This window comes from Anopheles merus, chromosome 3R (assembly GCF_017562075.2).
Source record: "Anopheles merus strain MAF chromosome 3R, AmerM5.1, whole genome shotgun sequence".
Lineage (NCBI taxonomy): Eukaryota > Metazoa > Arthropoda > Insecta > Diptera > Culicidae > Anopheles > Anopheles merus.
The window spans coordinates 14,984,767-14,994,129 of NC_054084.1; positions in this window are offsets into that span (position 1 = coordinate 14,984,767).

Genomic DNA, 9,363 nt, shown 5'->3' on the forward strand with positions numbered 1-9,363 from the left:
CAACAGCAATGTTCCTCTGGACAGATCCTCCGATCGTATGCAGCAAGACACATGTGAAGGCTTTCCCGGCCGATGTGTCTGTCCCAGTATCGGTCTCAGCTCGTAGCACAGCGACTTGTAAAAGCGGGTGCAAACATGCACGACTAAACTTCGGGCGGGAAAAGTTTTCGGACAAGATTTAGCCGAATGCACCCCCATGTAAAGGCGGGTGGCTTTGCAAGAAAATCATGCACGGACAACTATTTGCCGTTGTTTGGTGAAGTTTGCCCAGTGCCCAAGTACCTTCCCACACCGCTCGCGAGCTAAACTCGGAGGACTAAAACAAAAAGAAACGCTTTATAGTGTACGGGTGGCCTAACTCTCCTTCCCCCGGCTCGGTGGCGGAAGGCAAATAGCTAGGATCTTTGTTTCGGTCGAAGGTACTTGTAAACCACAATCACGATTCTCGCGAGATAAATGCGCTACCGGTAGTGGGTAGTGTTACTGGGAGGAACAAAACCGAACAACAAAGCAACATTTTGCTGCTGCCACAGTATTACGTCTGCACATTTTCGACGTGAAGGGAACCAAAGTATAAGCACCAAGAAGATGTGGCACATGGTTTGGAGTTTTGTGCATGGTGGCGTTGGCGCACTGTGGGATTTTTGTTCCCAATTTTGGTTAAGCTTTGCAACAGCTTCAATTGGTGCTTTAAGTTTGAAGAGGTTAGAAATGACCAATTGATATAAGGCTGAAAAGTAATCTCGAATAACAGAAATCAAGGTCTTTTCAATTAAGACCCTGACGAATGTCATACCTTATTCATTGGCTAAAGTTGCCTTGCTCAAATATAAAACTCCCTCATTACATATTTGTCATCGTTTCGTAGGCACAACATCCCACACTTGCACCACCGCCAAAGATCTCACACACTGTGTACACCATCACCTTTTTCCCAGTAAAACCCACATCTGCGAAACGGCACGAAAAAAAAAACAAAAAAAAAACACATGACCCAGCATCGGGGCATGAAATTGTCTGCAGCCCCTCCTCGTTTCTGCCCACGTGTGCCGGTGAACATTATCAAACGTTTGCGGGTGAAATCTGTGCTGGTTCAAAACTTTACGAAAAATCCTACTTTTATGAAGCTGCAGCAAATTGCTTTAGTTGCCAAAAAATTGTTGTACAAAACACGAGCAAACACCATGCTACTGCCTCCGCTTTTGCCTCAAGATGGCAAAGGTGGGAAGGATCGGAGCTCAGTACACCCCTCCTTACCCTACCTTTTACTAGCAGAAAAAGAAAAACTGAATCAATAGTACATCCAAAACGGTACCAAATCGCCCAAGAGAAGCCCAAGCTCTAGTAGAGGTTAAGAAAGAAAAAAAACATCCCCAAAAGACAGCTTAGCCGGGCTGGAATAACAAACACCCACGGGGTATGGCACGGGGTAGGTGAAGTGGGCCGATGATTATGTGCAAACGGACAACCTGTGGGGAATTTTAAACAGTAAGAACAATTTGCCTTCCTCTGTGTTTTTTTGTGTGTGTTGTGCCTCCGCAGAAGTATTCTATGACCCCTTCCCATGAGCCCATGGAGTGCCCCAACTTCGGACAGGTACACACACACACACCTACAGTTGCGCTGGAAGTTGCTCGATTACAACTCGCTCGCTCGCTCGCTCGCTCGCTCGCTGGCTCTGGTCCCGAAACCCGCAACCGACTAAGCCGATGCAAAGGGATATGCTGCCAGTGCCGGTTGAAAACGGTAAAACGTGAATAATTTTCGAAATCGCTTCGAAATTACAGCTTGACGATTACCGACGTGCTCTAGGAACGACTCAATTTGCACCGTTTATTTTTTCTCTTTCTTTGTCTGTTGTTTTCGCCTCGTTGTTGTTAGTACACATTCGGCAGAAGTCAGGCGATGGTACTGAATGGTTGTTGTTTTTTTGCGTTGTTGCTAATATTTGTAGTGCAAATACATGCTTCGGGTTTTGTTTTGGCACCTAGCTAGTTTTATTTTGCCGCCTGCCAATGGTGGTAGTGGCGTTGTTTCATTTTTTTTGCTTTCTGTGTCCTCCTTTGTTGAAGATTTTACGCTGAGCTGAATCAGCAACGAGCGTGAACCATGTGCGGCAGGATTTCTTTCAATTTCTGTCGGTAATTGTCATATTTGAATCAATAACTGCTGGGACGATCATCGGAAACGGTTGTTGCGAAGAATATTAATATAGTGTACAGCTTTACGCTCTTTTTCACTTGACCCTTGCTACACGCTGGTGAGGTGAAGGAATCGGATGATTGTTTGTAGTAAACGGCTAGAAATTCAATTGTGAAAACTAAACTTATAATACCGATTTGATGCCTAAATTCTTATAATTAATGGAAGAAATATTATTTGAATTTTACTATTTTTTCTTGTTTAAATAGCCACAATCCTATGAAGTTTTCTTACTGTGCTTTGAAGTTTTCAGTGTAGAAGTTCATTGATGTTACATGGTGTTATTCCTTCAAAACCTTCGAGTTGTAAGATTTTGAATAAAATGCTTTGAGACTAACGGGTAGGAGCTCCTCAGGTATTGTGAATAATTTACAATTTATCAATTGAACAGAAATTTACCATAGCATAAATATTATGCCTTTCAATTGAACATCAGTCTAACAGAAACACTTGAATGATTATCTGGTATTTGTTGAAGTCATCAAGATAGTACTCAAATACATTAATATTTCATACCCTATACTTGATCCTTTTTTCCATATATGGATCATCGTTACTGTCCAACATCTAATCATTTTTTGGGTTCCTTGGTCTTGGATGTGTTGGTATCTTTGTATTAATAAATTAATTAATTTTTTTTTTATTTCTAGAAATTTCCGCCACAAGGGCTTCATGTTTTTCATGAATTCATGAAAGATTAGTGGAAATGCATCTTGATAGTCCGAATTTATCTCAGCAATCTATTTCCATATCGATTAAATGTTCACTCAACTCAATTTTTTCATTCACATTGATGAAATGTTCTGGTTAATGTTTTGCTGCAATTTATTATTATTCCTTTTTTTCGCAAGCAAACGAAGCTTTTTGTGTCTCGAATCCAGCACCGAACCAACTCGTTGGTTTTTACTCAATGATATGTTAACTACAATTTGTGCACATATCTCTATGGTTTGGATATCTTTTCTTTGCAGCATTTTATTAGCAGAATTTCACCATCGGCTAGTAATTCGTGTAATTTACCATTTATACTTTGAGCTTATTGACTGAGTATGAGTATGACACACTCACATGGGCTTGGCAATCTGTGACTGGTTGGTTAGTCAGTACGCATTGCTCGGTATATACAGCTTGAAACCATGACGGGCATATTATTAGATCTTGCGATAACGACAACGACTGTACTATGGATGCTGAATGTTATTTTTGGGATTAATAACTGTTCGACAACTCGAAAAATGGGGTTTGAACAGCAACATCAGCATTACGATTACAATTTAACGAATAACTGTAAACGAAAAATCAATAATAGACATACTGACAGATATACTCGGCTTCATCTCGGTTTCAACCATATTCTACTTTATGTCTACAACTTCCATATCAAAACCAGCAACATAATTTTGCAATTAAACCATTTTAAAGACTCTCCAATACGCCCTCACTCTACAATTCGCTGCTGATGTCATGAGGTTATTGCTGATTTATTTTTAAATTTTACATTTTCCACAACACATCACATTAACGGCAGCATGAGAACACCAGAACAAGAAACGAACGAGAAAAAAAAATACGCTCTCCATATTTTGCACAGCAAAATGTTTTTTAACGAAAAACATTACCACCGTTCTGATTATATTGTTCCCACGCAATGACCATTGCCATCCCAAGCCGTGTGTGTGTATGTGTGTGTATGTTTGCGTTTTTTCATCCATGTAATTTAATAAATCCATTGTTATCGCCTTTCGTCCGCTTAATGATGAAAACGTGTAGGTTGCGCACGATCGAGTTGCCGGGAACGGGTTACTGGACCCAGTAGGGAAATTGCCCACTCCTCCCAGAGCCCACAGTAAAATCGGCAGAATCATGTGTGTGTGTGTGTTTACATCCTGTAAAATTTATCGATCTATTTATTTGCCCGTAAGCACACTGTGCAAATGGCTGCACAGCCATTAACGGTAACAGGAGCAACAGGGCTTTCCCTTCCCTCCTGCTTTGGCACCAACGCTCCGAATAGGCGTTGGCAGGGTTGAGCTGGAAAATGAACGAGAAACAGAAGACTTTTGGGAGTAAAAACAAAAACACCAACATACACACACTTACACACACATCCGCAAGCAACGAAACGGAGCGACAACAAAAAAAAAAAGCACAACACTCTGAAACGCACAAACATCCTGGTTCATTTTGCGAAGGCATTGTGGTGCTGAAAATGTTGATTTATGATTGGCTTTCAGCTGAACAATTGATTTGTACACATCCGTCGGCAGTGAGCCAATAAATCAGTCCGTAACTTATTGCAGACAGGCGCTCCGTGGGGAGCCCCAAACACGGACAGTTGGAAGTTGGAAGCAGTTCGGAAGCGATTGGAAGTTTTTGGTTGGGGATTTTTTTTATGTTATTTTGCTATGCCAAAGTTGTTTTGCTCGCACGAGGCGAAGATAATTGTGTGGCATCGGTAACATTTTTGGCAACAATTGCAAGCTCAAAATAGATGCTTACAAAATTACATTTTTTTGCGTTTTCCTGCGTTTAAAGTAAAGCAAGAAATTAACGCACCAATCGTATGATTAACGTGCCCAGACGTGCTTACACTATGCACACTTTCTTTCCATGGCCCACCATCGTTGGGCTTCACAGCTTTACCCAGTTCGGCCGAACGGTGGGGAAGCACACAATTGAACTTTGAAAGTCATAAATTAGTATCAGTCGTCGGAAATAATTAATCGCATTCGCTTGCCAACGCCGCTTGCCCGACGCTGACAGTGCCACCGGGTTTGAACCGGGGGCTTGGTCAGGAAATTATTTTATTCACCACCAGGCTACACGCACACGCTCACAGCGGCTCGATAGACAGCGATTTTTGGCAATCTACCATTTTCATGACAGTCATTATCATCGAACAAGCGCCCCCGGACCCGGGCCCAGGCAGCAGCATTGGTGCCAGCACAAAACCCCCCAGCCAATTCTCACTTGTCCCATGGACATCGTTCATTTACGGTGGCTCAGCTGTCATTAGCAGTCGTACTCGCAGTCTTCCACTGTCCCCGGTTCTGGGCTTCTGCTGCCGGGTAAGTAAATATGTATTTATCCTGCAGCCTGCTCTCCAGAGCCAGAACTCCAGGCCGTGGCTATTTGGGGCATCGCAAAAAAACGGGACACCACACTCCTACCTGTGCCTGTGGGAGGGTCTGGAATCATTAGCATTGCTTGCAGCTCGTTCTGCTCGCTGAACGTTCGAACGCTGTGTGACGCCGTGTAATTAATCGACAAACGGAGGGGATGGGAGACGGTTGGGGTAGCATCTAACCTGGTGCTAGTAGGTGGGACGGCGTAATACCCAGTGCCAACCCCTTTCTGTGGGGAAGGGGACAGTAGTCAGGCGAAGTGAGTGAGTGAGGGGGGAATGCAATTAAGCCATAACTTAGAATTATTTGCTGCGAAAAACATAAATTCTGTGGCTGGTCGACGCGGTTTCGGGGGGGAATGCATTTGGTTGCAAATTGAGTTTCCATTAGAAAGCATAAAGCAGCTGGCTGTGCTAATGGTTGCGATGAAGGACGTGTTGATTATTATTCGTTTTGCTTAAGTGTAACGACTTTTTGTTATGATAGTTATTAAGAAAGACACTAAAATTCCGGGAATGCTTTCCACTGACAGTTAATACTACTACTGTCTTTCAAGAACAACCATTAATTATCATTCTTTGCTCAAGCTCTAGGTTCTAATTTGCATGTAAGACAATGCATTTTTGGTTACTTATTCATGGAGCAAAATAAACAAGTCGCATTGGCCATGCATCGATAATGGTGTTAAACTTCATATTCGGAATAGGAGTAATACTGGTAAACCAAATCATACTCCATCGCTTAGAAAAGACAGCAATTTGAAGGAACAATATATGGACCATACAACGAGAGGGCTAGAACTTCTCGTTTCTGTGGCTCCTGTTATGATTTTAACTGGTACCGTAGGAACAATCGCTTAAAAGTAGACGAAAGATATTCGCCGTCATTCGGTTTTAGCTCATATAGGACCTGATTCTCCACCGTGCGGAACAATTCCTGAGATACTCCAATTTTCATTTATTCCTATAATTGTGCAGGACCTTCATTGAGTGTCATCCCTAATTATCCTACTAATCAAACTTAGGTGGCTCCCTGGAATGATATAAACCTTCTGAATCATAATTACCACTTTTAACCCCGGCAAACCCCTTCCATCAAATTGCTTCAGCTATCTAGTGTATGGTTACTGTAACCTTCGAAGAAATTTCGATATAATTCAAAAGTCGTTTTTTAATTAAAGTAAGCCTTTTTATCTACATTTATAGTTATTTCCAGCTACCATTTAAAGCCACCATTTGGATGAAAAAAGGATGAAGTAACCAAATGGTAAAGAACGGAAAACAAAGTTCAAATATGTAACAATAATATAAAAGTTTTGCCAGGTGGTCTGACCAATCAAAATGAGAGCTTTTTAGTGTTTCTATTAATTGAGCAAGTGATAAAATTGTTACTAATTATTGTTCAAAATTTCATTTGAAAGAAAAAATGTGCTCAATCCCTCATAGTGTTTTCGTTCCGTCGCGGGATGTGTTTTCGTTGGTTTTTTCTGTACACGACGAAAACCTCTCAAATTTCCAATTGTTTTGAAGTCCCATGAAACAGAAAATAAACGGAACACCGCCTCTATCTTACCCTGTCTGAAGTAATTCAATCGATTGAACCTTGAAAGAAGTGCGTCATACCATACCGACCCACCCATTAGCCCCGACCACCTTAAGCCAAACTTTGCCCCATTAAAAACAAATCGCAACCAAACACGATCTATCAATTTACGAGCTGATTCGTTCCGCGTTTAGCTGCACCCAAACGCACGCGGAGATAATGGTGGTAGCGTGTTGAATACCAAAAAAATTGGAGCTTCGTCTTTTTTTTTCTCTTCCTCTCTAAAACCACAAGTACCACAATTTACTACTCCATTAAAACGATCACGGTCCAGCAAATCGAGCGAAACGCGCGGCCCACCACCGTACAGTCGTGACGGCATTACAGAGTGAGACAAAGAAGCGATAAGCAAAAAAAAAACACACAAACGGAACGGCCAGCCCAGCTCCACTTCGATGCACAAAATGGCCGTTAAAAGATAATGAAAATCGATTTTACTTTTATCTTCAGATGTGCCCAACCACCAGCCACGTGAGGTTTGCTGTGCTTTAATCGAGCGCCATCACAGTGCGGTGGTAAGTATTTAGGGTAAATTTGAACCGTTGTGATGCTTTACGATGCAAAATAAATTACCAACCTACCAAAAGCATTACGGGCCTTTTTTTACGTCGAATATTAATTAAACTTTTGCAACACGGGAAGGGAAGTTGCGTACAGTAAAATCAAGCAAATTTAAGCACATCGGTATTAAGAGGTCATTTAATTGAAATTGTCTATTTATGCTTTGCTGCAACGATTGGAGCCAATGAATAGTGAACAAAAATCTAAGCAACTATCCAAAACTTTCAGTCCAAAGTATGAGTCTGTGTTTCTTTTGTCTGTGTTCTGTGACTGAAATATTTGGCAAATTCTTTTTATTTCGAAACCGCTTTAAAATAACAAATATTTGTAAGTATCATCATCGAATTGATTGCAACTAACGTAATCTCTACCTTAATCTTGTTTACCATAGCATTGTTTGGCCCGCTCCAAAACACCTTGCCTTAAAGTCAATCCTTAAACTAAACTTCTCTGCCAAAGCTCCTCTTGAAACGCTTTTGCAGCATTAAGCAAACAAAAATAGCGTCCAAAAGTAGCGCCCGAGAGTACTTCACGGTGAAGAACTTTATCCACGTGCACGGGACACAGCCGCTTGGATGATGCTTAGCGCTAGAGAAGGGTTTATCTAAATAAATTCAACAAAAGGTGAATTCTATTACCGCTCAGGTGTTCACAACTGGTCGGTGCCCAGTTGGTGTGCTCAGACAAATCCTGGTGCGCTCTTATCCCGGCCTCCAAGTGCTTAGTACGCGTTCGGCTAGCGTTTGCACTTCCCACTGTGCTGGCTGGCTGGGAGGCTGGCTGTGTGTTTTATTTCTGGACTTTGCCCTATCATTCCTTCCTCTGGCCACATTTACAGGTCCGTTTTCCGCTTAGGTTTTTATTGTTTTGTCTTGAGTTTAAAATTCAAAAGTTTATAGCTTTTGTGTCCGCTGCCGGTGCTACCACCACTGGTCCTACGGAATCTTTCCTTGCATTTTCCATTGGAAGTAGTAGGAAGCCGGGTATCGGAATCGCTTGACAATGGGCATGGACAGCAAGAAAATCGTCACCGTCATCGGTGCCAAAAGCTAGATTTGGCCAGCCCAAAATGGCAAACATTTGCCCCGACCATCCTGGAAAGAAAAACGGTCGGTAAAGATGCGCATACATTTCCCTTCCCTTTTCTGTCAAACGACCCAACGAGCCTTCGATTTCTTCGGACGCTTGGTGCATTCATTAAAATACCTTTTACCGTGCTTACTGTGACCTTTACTGTGCGGAGTGTGTGGGGGCTATACCGAGCTAGGGCTAGAGGAGATACTAGCGTAAAATTCGTAACACCTTTTTACGACGACAATCTCCCGGCCACCCAGCCCTGCGCCATCGCCCGCCGGAATCGCATTGTTCAATCTCATTGTTTCACGCACCCGAAATTCATTGGGGAAAAAAACCTCACCCGAAAGCGCAATGCGGTTGTCAAAACAGTTGCAAACATTGGGCATGGGTCGCAAAATGGGCACGCATTGTCCTTACCTTTTCGGTGTCGCCAGCCAATACCAGGGACGAGAGTGTGTCACCCCTTTTTTCTGCCATTGCAGACCGGTCGGGACAAGGGGTGCCATAAAATAAAAGCTTGCCTTTATTGCATTGATCATTGGCCCGTAATACGAGGCGGAGGGTTGTTCAGGGGAGACTTTTAATTGGAGAGAAATCTATTTTAATGATCGTACCGTGTGCATTATGGGGAGCTGTTATGAGCACTCGGCTTTACTGTTGTGCGGTGTATTGCGAGTGAGAATTACGGGGGTTTAAATATTTTTATTAGAATCTAACACATGCTTAAACAATATGGTCTTGTGCTGCTCAACCAAAAGGAAGACAGACAGGTTATAAAACTAAATGTAGTTATACA